At 42.0% G+C, this 14,028-nt stretch overlaps 1 protein-coding gene across 1 annotated transcript in view; it reads left to right on the plus strand.

Annotated features, from left to right (window-relative positions):
- The window catches only part of LOC126465172 (intraflagellar transport protein 20 homolog), a 109,256-nt gene that overhangs the window by 5,017 nt on the left and 90,211 nt on the right, over positions 1 to 14,028 (plus strand). The gene's annotated exons all lie outside the window — the stretch shown is intronic.

The raw sequence follows: 14,028 nt of genomic DNA on the forward strand, positions 1-14,028 counted from the left end.
GTATGCAGGCATACTGACATTTGATTATACTCTGGCCATGGGGAAAATTTTGGCAAGGGATTGATTGATGTATTTTACATGCCTGATAATCCTGCTAAAGTTGTGTAATGTCCTCATCTGTTTTTGGGCAAGAAGCATATTTCCTAGCAAGATTTTTCATCATTATAATTCCCTGGTACAGTTGGTGAAGAAAGTTCAAGTTACGTTATTGCAGGAAGGTTGGACCTGCATACATATACACTTTTGAAAGCTTGTAATTGTATAATATTGATGATGATGGATGTTCTGTTGTCAGTAGAGCAGTTAGCCACCATTCTTATATATAGCATAATACTTTGCTGAGAATAGGATTTTGCCTTGTAGCTTTTGCTATGTCCTATGACATGATGGGGAATTTGTTCAAGGTTTGGATAATGTGATGGTCTATTTGAGAGCAAATGTTTCTTGAGTATTGAGCTCTATATCCAGTTCATAGACATTCTAAAGTGCTCAAAAGTAGTTTTTCATCACCCCTATGACTCCATAGTTTGTCCTCTTTTGGTTGGAGTTGGGTTGGGTTGTTTGGGGGAAGAGACCAAACAGCGAGGTCATCGGTCTCATTGGATTAGGGAAGGACGGGGAAGGAAGTTGGCCATGCTCTTTCAAAGGAACCATACCGGCATTTGCCTGGAGCGATTTACGGAAATCACGGAAAACCTAAATCAACAGGGCCGACGCGGGATTGAACCGTCGACCTCCCGAATGCGAGTCCAGTGTGCTAACCACTGCGCCACCTCGCTCGGTTTTTGTTTGGAAGCCTGTTGCTTAATATTCTTTTCACCACACAAAATCTGCATACAGCCACGTTTTTAACACCACTTATCACTGCAAGGGTAATTTGTGAGCTGTGCAGTACTGAGACAGTATCCTTCAAGCAGTTGCCCAGCCCTACACTACAGCCAAGGGTACATCTGTTAAGAGGAAGATGCACGAGCACACTGTAGCCACCTTGTGAACACCTCCCTCCAGGAAGCAGGAATCAAGCCAGTAGGTGGGTGGGCCTATTGTACCTGCTTGCACAAACCAGATTAAACTAGCTTAGAACCAGTTAAAACATGCAGTGCATCATCATAAGAACTATCCTTGTGCACTTGATGATCTCAGGAGGACAGTTGTTTAAGCGCAGGACAGGCAGATATGCTAGTAGTGAAAAAAAAGAAGAAAAAAATTGGAGTGGTTTATAAAATCACCACCATTTGAATTTTGTTGAGGTTGACAGTAATAAATTCAAAATTGAAAATTTGAAAATTGTGAAGTCCAGTGCTGGAACTGGTCCTCAGTAGAATTGGGCAGTATGGCTTTTGCACCAAAGAAGAAAAGTAGATGCGTGGTCAGTAATTAGGTGAAATTTGTTGCCATATAAAAAGATTGCAATTTTCTGTACACCAAAAATAATCAATAGAATCTCTTTTCATATTTAAGAATATTGTTCTTGTGTTGACGACAACGTTTTTTATGCAAAAACTGATGGCCTCCTGGAACCATTTGAAAATTTGTGATGAATCTGTGCCAATTGCTGTGGGCAGAAGCATCTAAAAGAAGTTAGGACCAGGTGCTGTCTTGATTGGTATGCTGCTCAACGGTGTGTGCTGATTTGAGCTTGCTTTTAATTGAAAATTTGCCTGGGATAACTCAACATTTGTGCCATACCCGTAAAGCTTCAAAAAATGAGTGACGTAGGCTACTTGAGGGGCCAACAGTCTTGCTGCACTGGTAGCACTGGTTCCAGTCAGGTCACTGAAGTTAAGCACTGTTGGGCTCGGCTAACACTTGAGTGAGTGACCGTCTTGTCTGCCGAGCACTGTTGGCGAGTGGGATGCACTCAGCTCTTCTGAAGCAAACTGAGGAGCTCTTGATTGAGAAGTAGCTGCTCTGGTCTCGTAAACTGACACACAACTGGGAGATTGGTGTGCTGACCATAGGTCTCTCCATATCTGCATCCAGTAACGTCTGTGGGCTGAGGATTACCACAGGGGCCAGTCAGTACCGTTGGACCTTCATGGCCTGTTCAGGTGCAGTTTACCCCCCCCCCCCCCCCCCTTCTTTTTAAGGCTACTTGAGGCAATAATTTATTTTGCCTTGGAACACTTGCAAATTCTTAAGGTTACCACTCTGAACTGGAACAGCTGAACCATATCCTTCCTAAGCGCTTTGATTACCTCTCATTATGATATGAAACAAGGGATGTCCTACTCTAGATCCTTCCCACCCCTCCTAAAATGGTGTTCTGCCATCCACTCAACCTACACAACATCCTAGTCCATCCCTATGCCTCTCCCAACCCTTTCCACGGGGATCATATCCCTGTGGAATACCAGGGTGTGACACCTGTCCAATCCACCCACCCAGCACTTCCTACACAAGTCATGTCATAGGCTTATCCTACCCCATCAGAGGCTGGGCCACCTGTGAAAGCAGCCATGTCATTTACGACCTCTGCTGCAAATGCTGCTGAGCCTTTTATGTTGGTATGATTACCAAAGAGCTGTCCACAGGAAGAATGGCCAATGCCAAACTGTTGCCTAGAAAAAAGTTGACCACCAAATGCACAGCATCCAGCTGAGCATAACATGCTTAATTTAAGTGATTGCTTCACAATCCAGGCCTTCTGTTTTATTCTCTCTACCATGTTTCCCTGAACTACACAGTTGCAACACATCCCTTGCTCTTATAATCATCTTGGCCTCAGTCTCTGCTAACCTACATCTGCATCTATTTACTGATTCCACAAGTCACTGTAGGATTCACAGCTGCGAGTACCCTTTACCACTACTAATCATTTCCTTTCCTATTCCACTTGGAAAAAGAGTCGGGAAAAAAGACTGTCTATGTGGCTCCCTATGAGCCCTAATTACTCACATCTTATCTTCGTGGTCCTTATGTGAAATGTGTGTTGATGGCATTAGGAGTGTTCTGCAGTCAGCTTCAGATGCCAGTTCTCTAAATTCTCTCAATAGTGTTTCTCAAACAGAATGTTACTTTCCCTTCAGGGGTTCCCATTTGAGTGGCCCAATATCCTCACCACGTCGCCACTTCCCACCGGCTCCAACAACCATGCATTACGTGCCTAGCCCATGCATGCACTTACTGCCCCTCCCTCCCACATTCCTAGCCAGAGAACGAACTGACTCCCTCTGAGCTGTTAGCCTTCCATCCCCAACCTCCCTTCCTCTCTCTCCCTCCAACAGCCTCATACGACACAACCCACATCTCAGCATTGCTCACCTACCAAGATGCAGCACAGGCACTGTCTATCCAACTGGCATCATGTACGGGCCTAGGGGAGAGAGCGGTTCAAAAAATGATTACTCTGAAAGCTAGCAAGTTTTCTTTCTTTCCTTTTTTTTGTGTGTACCTGTTCTCTACTCAACACTTCTGGTTTCAGTGAGCACCTCCTTTACTCCGTAACATTTATGTTCTACCAGAACCTCTCTACAAAATAATATGGAAATGACACATTGCTACTCACCATATAGAGAATGCATTGAATCGCAGACTGGCACAATGGAAAAGTGCTAAAATATAAAGGTTTTGAAACAGGTCTTCCTTCTGCAGTAGGAAACTCAGATACATGTTTACACTAGTGCAACTCACACACACACACACACACACACACACACACACACACACACACACACACACACACACATGGCCACTGTCACGGTCTCTAGCACCCCAAGACAATGACAATGTGTGTGTGTTTTTTACTGCAGGAGGAGGACGTTGTCCGAAAACATTAATATTTCAGCACTCCTTTCCATTGTGCTTGTCTGTGACTTACTGCCTCCTCTGTATGGCGAGCAGGTATCTATCTCTTCCACATTGTTGTTATAACATTTAGAAAGGTTAGATTCAAGGTCATGGTGTGAATGTGTCTGAGATGTTTAGCATTTGTTGAATTGTGACAGTAATACCATGTGGGTAATTTACAGATAGTGGAATATCTGTCATGAGTTGTTCTAGGTGTTATTGCAATATTGCAGGAGCACTGGGGGCAGAAACTGAGGCCAGACAGATTATAGGAGTGAAGGATGTGTTGGAAGGACAGCTCCCATTTATGTTGTTTAGAGAAGGGGGTGTTTGAGGATGGGTTTTGATACAGATGGCATTGTTTGTGAAGGAACTATTGTGATCAAGCGTGTTGTGCTCAATAGTGTGTTTTACCACTGGGTGATCTACTTTCCTTTTAGCCACAGTTTACCAATCGCAGCCAGATTGCTGGTAGTTATGGCCGCATAAAATGCTGTGAAGAAATTCCAACAGAGCTGGTATATGACATGGCTGCTTCCAAAAGTGACCCTACCTCTAATAGCATAGAATGAGCCCGTGACAGACTGAAGTAGAGTATACTGGGTGTGTGTATCATACAGATCTTGCATCTGGATCTCTCTCTCACAGATATGACCCATGTGGCTGGGGTTGGGAGTGCTGTGGCATAGGGATTGAATAGACTGGGTGATTGGTGGAATACTTTTTCGAAAAGGGTGGGTAGAATGTTCCTCATTTCCAGGCGCAATGATAAATAATCATTCTCAAAGAATATAATTCAGTTGTTTCAATCCAGGATAATATAGGGTGATGATGGGTACACTTTGCAGCTGGTTCTTGACAGTGGGAGGATTAGGGCTGTGTGAGGGTATGATGTGGGAAATCTGTCTGTGGACTAAGTTTGGAGACGACTGTCAGTGACGACCTTAAGGAGACATTCGGTATACTGGGCAAGGTAATTTTCATTATTGTAAGTGGGCATGGGAGGCCAGACTTTGTAGGAGTTATTCTTTGGTGTGAAAGAGATACAGCTATCAGAATGTAGGTACTGTTAATGGTTAGTGAGATTGGTATGCACAGAAGTATGAACAGAGCCATCAGAGACATTGAAGTCAATGTCCAGGAAGGTAACACATTGGGCCAAGGAGGACCAAATTAAGCAAGTAGGAGAGAAGGTTTTGAGCTGAGGAGGAATGAGGATAGGATGTCTTGCCCTGAATCTAGATCGTGAAGATGTCATCAGTGAACCTGCCCCAGACAAGGAGTTGGGGTGGCTGGGAAGGTTTCTGTTAGGTGACTCAGGTGACAAGTTGGTATTGGAATGTGTCAGATGGATGCCAGTGGTCGGGCTCCAGATTTCTTTGTATGTATGGGGTGGTCAGAAACAGTCTCAAAAGCTTGTAAGGGTATTGGTGGGTTGGTTGTGCTGAGAAATAATTGGACAGTTTCCACATCAGTTGTCCAAGTGCCAAACTTGATTTTGAGATATTAATCAATATGTGAAAGTGTAATATGAATTCGTCATATCTTAAAATCATGTAAAATATAACAAACTCTGATTTTATATAGAAATGGTGCTTGGTCATGTGATACTTTTATATATGATGTTCTTTTCTGCATTTTGCATTATCTGACTCGCAAGTTCAAGCATACTGCTTAGTCAAGTGATGCAGACTAGAGAAGAATGTACTGTCATTGATTTCACAAAATACAATATGATTCTATTAGTTCAGGCTATATTTAATTATATTTAACTGATACATGAGGAAAATAGCATTACTATTCTTGGTTTATGCATGATATTTGCCTATTTATTGAAGTAATACCTGCATATATAACTTGAAGAAGAACCCTCCTTATATATCCAGAAAGTAATGTATTCTTTCTGATGTAATTAAAAAACATATCTAGAAATAAAAAGTTATGACAATAAATAATATATTTTAATGAGTTTGAAGATGTAAATATATTTTACTGTTACTAACATTGATTCTTAACATTTACACAACTGATTTGAATACATCAATACTTGATAGCTTTTGCAACATTCCAAAACTATTGCATACATTTAATTTAAATCAAGTTAAGCTACTTCATTTTTATTATAAATTATAATAAAAGCCCTTACATCTTACAAAGGTTCTAGAAACTGCATGAGCAGTTGAAGCCATCAATGTCACCCTCGAATTCAGGGTGGGTGAAGAGTTTGCGGTAAAAATCTTGTGCATAATTTGGAATAACATCCATTAGAGATTGAATATCTTTTAGCTTGACTTCAGAAATTGTCTTCCTATTTGGCTATAGAGGTGTTAAGAGGGCACGAAAATTAATTTTGTTCTGCATTTGAGGAGATCGATCAGCTGATTTCTTCCCAATGTCAACTTAAAATGGTTCACCATTAAATTCAGTTTTGAACAGTATATTGAATGGTTTGTCTGTAAAACAATTCCATGTCTCTCACGTACAACAAGTTTCTTTTCTCATTCTGGGAGTTGGTTTCGTGATTTACTATGCTGTTTTCTATATTTGACATAATCTTGAAGTATTGAACTTTCATTCTATGGACAGTAACAGGATTTCTTTTGCAACACATTTTCGTGACATTCATGTAATTGCCTGGTGTATAAAGACTCTTTTGCAGTGTGAGAGTGTATTCTATGCCTTCAAAATCAGTCATTTGGGAGAAAGCAATGTGAAGGTATAAGAAACCTCTACCTTATTTTCTGCAATGCAGGATGCTGATCTAAAACTGATTTTAGCATTAGAACCATCGTGATGTTCGTATTCTGTCCACCTCATGAATCAGACCACAAAATTACTTCTTTGTCTGTCAATACCTGTTCCATTGACTGTTTTAATAAACAGGATGCTGCTTCCTGTGCTCCACATTGTGCCTCACTCTCTAACCAGACATAGTAGTATCCTTTGTCATTATTAGCATTATGAATAACTAGGTTATATAGCCACAGCTGTCACTTGTATAGCAGAATGTTCGTAGGAATTTGTGGAAGCGGAAGTGTTTTTTCGAGGTCAAAACAAAGAATTGTTTATTCTCATCTTCTTTTACTCTGAAAATATCCGAAGATTTCAGATCATGAGCAGCCTTCGCTATATTAAGGTGAGTATTTTTTGTTGCTCTTATCGTTTGATGCCACTGAATCATCACAATTTTTTATGAGACTGTCAGATGTGTCACAAACATTACATGTTTATTTTTTTAGCCTCTTTCTTCATAAATTAAATTTCAACAAGAATATTTTCTTTTAAGATGCCAGTTATACAGGGTCTGACTATTCTTCTTCGTACAAACTGTACATGGCATTAAGTGTAATTTCTGGGGTGAGGAATTCTCTACTTGTTTTGCTTCTTCTGTAGTGAGATTTGTATTTAGATAATTTTCTAATGTGATTTATTACTTCTTCAGGAAGCGTGTTTTTTCTGCCACCCACACATCGTAGGCCCCTAATGCTTTGTGGTGATTTAATTTTCTTTAGAGCCAGATGTATCTTTCCACTGGATATTCTAAAAGTCTGGAGAAAGAAAGTGTTACATATAGGTATCCCACATATTTTGTACATCCTTGGTTTTGTCGTTATCTGTGAATTCTTAACGTTCTTCCGTTTTTGCTTCATTTTCTGATACCATAGTACAAATAAGTGCTGTTTGAGCATCATGTAACTCAGTATTGCAGAATTTTCCAAACTTGTCTTTTAAAGTAACCTTTCCTTACTTAGAAAAACATTTACAGGGGCAGAGATATCCTCTGAAAACTTTCTTTTCTTTACTTTGCCACTTTAGGTTATGTATGTCTAATTTCTAATGTATTTTGTCATCCTTATTTGTCTGTTTTGTGATGGGTATTTTCTTGTCTGCCCCTTCCTTGGTCTCTCATTTGGAGAGACTCCCATGTCTTCAGAATTTGACATTTCATGATCTAGTATTTCTTCACAGTCCACAGAAATTTCAGCTGGGCTCACAGCACCCAAATTGGAAACATTACTTCTTTCATGATATGACTATACAGTAGTTATGGGCCTTAAATTAGACCTTACTGGACTCAGGGAGATCAAGAGCTAATTTATATGAGTGATCAAGTACTGTACCTAGTGTTGCGAAGGTAGCTGACTGGGGGCCTGATGCAGCTTCAGGTTCCTGTGTATGGAAAACCAGATGCTTTATTAAACATAGTAATGCAGAAGGTCACTTTCATGAAACATAACTAGAACAACCTACAAGTAATATGCAGTATTACACTACAATTTGCCAATGTTATATTAAAGAAAGTAACCTGAGTTTCAAGTTTATTCTTCTCCTTCTTCTTCTTCTTCATCACATTTCTGTTATACATTCTGTTCATGGTTTATACATTTCCATTTTCCAGACAATGCTTAAGAACAGTGAAAACTATAAAATATGTTATTAGAGGTTTGTCTCACAATCAGAAACACACAACCCGCAGGAGAGAGAGGCAAAGAAAGTGTGCAGACAAAGCATTAATGCACCATGTGACAAAATGACACTCATTTGCTGCATAGCTAACTGGTTCAAAATAAAACTAAGATTATGTGATTAGTCAACTGATACAAAATATAATAATTGAGGTGGAATATTTGGCACTTGGTTCAAATTAACTTCCTGATGAAAATTCAACCATATTGATGTCAACTTTCTTATGAATAGTTTACTGCTCCGCACACGACTGGGTGCAAAGCTCTAAAAATGTACAAAATGGTGCTTGGTCAGTTGATGCTCAAAACCATCCAATTTTTAAGAAAAAATCAGTATGTTGTGCCATTTCTGCGTTAACTAGCATTGAAGTTAGTCAATCAGGCTGTTGCCCATGCAAATTCAAGTTGGCTTAATGATAAGGAATGAGGTCATGGGTTTGCCATCTGAAGGGTGTTGGGAGAGGTAGTGTTCAATAGTGGCAAGGCCATGGACATGGGGGATGTTGATGTGTAGGGAGATGGCATCAACAGTAATGATTAGAAATCTATAACCAACCATAAATAAACCAACAGTTGTATTTTCATGTCTGATTTATTCCAGAGGTAACTGGTTTCTGCATCCACCATCAGGCCCTCTATGATAACATTATGCCTGAGTTTGTATTGCCAGACAATATATCATGCAAAAGCAAATCAGTATCCACACCAATGTATGTAACATGGCTACACACTTGTAAACAATCTGAGCATGACTCAGGTGTTTGAGTGTACAGCTGTGTTACATGTGCTGGTGCAGATACTGGTTCACTTTTGCATGATATTTTGTCTGGCAATATAAGCTCAGCCCCTATGTTACCATAGAGTGCCTGATGATGGCATAATGAAATGCCAAAGCCTGTTGCCAATGGAATAAATCAGAGATGAAAATACACATATTAGTTTATTTATTGCTGGTTATATCAATACTGGTTGTCAACCCCCCTTAGTAAGGGTAGATGAAGTGAAAGTAGAGATGTAGATAGTATAGCAGCAGCAACGGTTGAGGGTCAGTGAAGGAAGTTATTTGTGTCATTAATATGGGAGGTTAAGCTACAAACTACAATGAGACATCCAGCATTGTTGGCTTTTTGAAGTTTGGGAAGTATGTAGATGGAGTGTGTGTGTGTGTGTGTGGTGGTGGTGGTGGTGGTGGTGGGTGGGTGGGTGGAGAGGGGTTGAGGAGGGAGATGAATTTAGGTGAGAGATTCTGGGATGGGCCTAAGGACTCAAGTAAGGATTGGAGCTTACGCTGGACTTCTGAGCTATGATGAGGCCTGTAGGTGAAAGAGTCAGACAGTTGGCGGATGCCTTCTGTCACTGGTTCATCATGATGGTGATGGAGCATTCATATGGAGGACGATTAAATCAGGTTCTGTCTTAAGAAGGTTTGATCCACTGATTGGTGTGTGTTCTTAGCAGGGGACCTGGAGAAGGAGGATGATGCTAAGTTGAACATAAAGAGTTCCTGGAAGGCAGCCAAGGAGTGGTTAGGTGGGAGAGGTGGAGCGACATGGATAGTGGACTGTACTGGCAAAGCAATGTTCACTGTTGGGATTAAGTTGGCTTTTGTTTGCTGGGGTGGTAGCAGAAAAGTGTTTCTGCTATAGGTCTTTACCTACAAGTCCAGCATGGTTGGATTCATATGTGAGGCTGAAGGTGAGAAGATCGAGGTTTTCGATGGACAGGTTGGCAACAGTTTTCTGGTTCTGTTTAAGTTCTTGGTTTTGTGGGATGTTGGAAGGGAGTTCCTGGGAATGTGGCAGATTGAAAAGGTCAGCAAGGCAGGGTCTAAGTGCTATGAGGGCTTCAATAGTAGGATACTATAGGTGTTCAATGTCATTAAATTTGAGAACTTCTTGAAGTGGTGTCTGGTGTTCTCTTCCAGGTGTTGGGGGCCAAGAATTTTAGTTTGGGAGATATGGTGTAAGCAGTTGGGGTTGCACAGTAACAGTATCTTGTGGAGGGAGTAAAGTGTTTCAACAATGTGTGCACTATGGAAATTTGCACCAGATTTGGACCTTTGTGCCTGAATATAAAACTCCATTTTGAACCTTAGAGGAGGATGCATACTTTATATCTAGCTGCCAAGATTTGTGTTCCTAGCAAGTGCTCATGCATCTTAGTCTGTCCAGTCCTCCAGCACCACTGTGCTGTTCTGAGCAGGTGTGTGAGTCAGACTGCTATGTGCTGCCCAAGCAGGAAATATAGAAAAATATGCTCACAGTACAGTGGTACCATGTCTAAGAGGCGAATGTTGCAGCATACTTTTATAAGCAGTATTTTATCACCAGTAGTTTTTTTTTTAAATTATTATTCTTCTGCCAAAGCAGTAACTTTATTGTCTAATTATGTAAGTGCTCTAGATAGTATTTATACAATGAGAAGAACCACACATTCTTTACACCCCCCCCCCCTTTCAGGCACAAAAATTGCTTCGAACTTCACTACTAAACATCTTCCCTGTTCAAGTGGAAGCGCACCATACTTTAAACTCATCGTGTGGGGTGGTTTATACAAGATCACTCAACAGATTATCAAATGAGGACATTCGAAATGACCTGTCTGATCAGGGGGTAACAGACCCGCACTCTCTTCTTGATGTTTGATGACATTCAGCTTACATCCACCATTAAAGCAGAATATGAGATAATTTCAGTTCGCCCTTATATCCCCAACCCTTCGCATTGCTATTGGTGTCAGAGGTTTAGTCATACCAGCCAGTCATGTTCAAATACGGACAAATGCATTACCTGTGGCAGGTGTGCCCATGAGGGTGATTGTCCAGCCCCATCCCCTTGTTGCATCAACTGTATGGGCGACCATGCTGCTTTTTTTAGAGATTGCCCTATTTTTAAATCTGAGTGAAGGAAAAGGAGTCTACCTGTGCTGCTCGTAAATTAGTCTCCAGTAGAAAGCCCACTGTGCTCCCAGATGGTAAATATAGCACTCTCCTCCCGTCTCTTCAACCTACTAAGGAGTTAACCAAGCGAACTTGCGATCTTACCTTTAGCGCCACGGTCATCAGATCGGCCAGTCCAGAGATCGCCCGTTCGACCTCCCCACTATCACCTGCTCACTGTAAGGCTCAAAATTTCATTGGCTCCTGCTAAATCACGGGCTCCAAAATTGGATACTCGGACTTCCAAAAAAGAGTCTACTCATGAAGATTTTTTATGTACCCAGACCTCACAACTCTCAATTCCTCCTTCATCTCAATGTCCTGCTTCCAAGAAGGCTCATAACAAAAACAGTTCCTCTCCTTCTCCACCACCACGTGTCTTTTCTACAGTGCCACCCAGTGGTAGCCACTCTCGGCCACCTTCCATGTCACCGAGACACACCGCTGGCGGCCGTCCACCAGCCGATCACTGGCAGCAGGAGCTGCCTCTGAACAGCCTATGGATCAGCCTCTGGCTGAATGCCATTCCGTGCCGTCGGCCACCAGTTCTCAGTGATTGCTGAGTTGATGGGAACCGTGGTGAGATTTTTCATTTTTCGTCCACCCTATGTCAATTATCCATGGGAATATCAGCAGAATTTTCTCCAGTCAGGATGAACTGTCGATCCTCTTACAATCCTACTCCCCGATCGTCTTCTGTCTTCAGGAAAAAAAGGTATGTCACCAAGATTGCTGTGTCTTCCCTCATTTCCAATCAGTCTGGTTTGATCTCCCCTCTGTTGCTGGCATTTTGGCACACGGGGGACTTATGATTCTTCTCGGTGATACTATCCATTATCATCCACTCCACTTACACAGTTCCTTCTAAGGTGTTACTGTATGTCTTTCCCTTTCTGCATTTACCTTCTCTCTTTGTACCATATACATTCCACCATCCACACTAATAGTAAGAGCCGGTCTCCTTCATCTCCTTGGTCAGCTCCCACCCCCCTATTTACTGCAACGCCCACCACCCGCTTTGGTGATCTCTGCATCCTTGTCCGAGTGAGTCCCTATTGACCTCTTCCAGCAAATAGATCTTGTTTGTCTCGACACTGGGGAACCTACATTTTTGCCTGCCTCCATGTCAACCTACTCTCATTTGTATCTTTCAGGCGGTACTATTCAGCTAGCTCAGCGCTTTGAATGGTTTGCTCTTGCTGATACACACTCTGGAGTGACCATTTTCAGTGTGTCCTTTGATTACAGCCACAACTGCCATCTATGCGCCCAAGACACTGAAAGTTTTCCCAAGCCAATTGGACACTTTTCTCCTCTCTAGCAACATTTGATGACCATCAATCTCCTAGCATCGACGATCAGGTCACTCATGTTACAGAAGTTATTCTTACAGCTGTGGAACATTCAATACCTCGTACCTCCCCTTTGCCCCGGCACCCCCCAGTTCCTTGGTGGAACGAGGCATGCCCCGATGCAATACATGAGCAGAGACGTGCTCTTTGCATTTTCTGCCATCATCCTATGTTGACCAACTGTATCTTCTATAAGCAGTTACGTGTGGGATGCTGCCATCGCATCATATACAGTAGCAAGGAGGCATGCTGGGATTTCTTTACCAGCTCCTTTAATACCTTCACTCCTTCATCAGTTGTTTGGAGTCGACTCCGACAGATATCCGGCACATCCAGTTTTTCCCCAACCTCTGATCTGACGCACAAGATGCCTTAGTGGACCCAGTCGCCATCTCTAACTGAATGGGTCGACACTTTGCTGAGATTTTGAGCTCTTCTAATTACCCACCAGCCTTTCTCCCGAAGAAACAGGTAGCACAGGAGCGACTTCTTGCTTTTCCCTCTCAAAATTGTGAAAGTTATAATGCCCTTTTTTCTATGTGGGAACTCAGACATGCACTCTCCTCCTCTTGCTCTTCTGCTTTGGGACCGGATGGTATCCACACCCAAATGCTGCTGCATCTATCATACCCTAGCCTGTACTACCTCCTTTGCCTTTATAATTGACTTTGGGTCGACAATACCTTTCCCAGAACATGGCAGGAAGCTATCATCATTCCTGTTCCAAAACCTGGAAAGGACAGATATCTGCCTTCCAGCTATCGCCCAATCTCTCTCATGAGTAGTGTTTGTAAGATTTTGGAGCAGATGGTAAATTGCCGTTGCCGTTTAGGCTGATGGCTGGAGTCCTGAAACCTTCTAACAACTGCCCAATGTGGTTTCTGAAAGCATTGTTTCGCAGTTGACCATTTTGTTGCTCTCTCCACTTATATCATGAACAATTTTCTCAGGAAACAAGAGACGGTAGCTATACTTTTTGATCTGGAGAGGGCATCCTCAGAACACTGTTCTCTTGGGGCATTCGAGGTCAGCTACCCTGTTTCACCTGTGAATTTATGACAGAGCGCACATTTAAGGTGTGGCTGAACACTACTCTATCCCACTTTTTCTCCCAAGAAAACGGAGTGCCCCAGGGCTCCATGCTAACTGTTGTACTGTTTGCCATCGCTATAAATCCAATTATGGACTGTCTCCTTCCCAGTGTCTCAGGCTCCGTCTTTGTCAACGACTTTCTGATCTACTACAGCTTTCAACAGACCAGCCTTCTTGAACGACGTCTTCAAGGATGTCTTGATCGCCTCCACTCATGGAGTATCAAATATGGCTTTCGATTTTCTCCGAGTAAGACTGTCTGTGTAAATTTTTGGTGTCGTACAGAGTTTTATCCACATTCCCTACATCTAGGCCCTTTGGACCTTCCATTCCTGGACATCACCAAATTCTTGGGACTTATGTTTGACAGAAAACTGTGCTGGTCTTCCCA

Source organism: Schistocerca serialis, chromosome 1, assembly GCF_023864345.2.
Source record: "Schistocerca serialis cubense isolate TAMUIC-IGC-003099 chromosome 1, iqSchSeri2.2, whole genome shotgun sequence".
NCBI lineage: Eukaryota > Metazoa > Arthropoda > Insecta > Orthoptera > Acrididae > Schistocerca > Schistocerca serialis.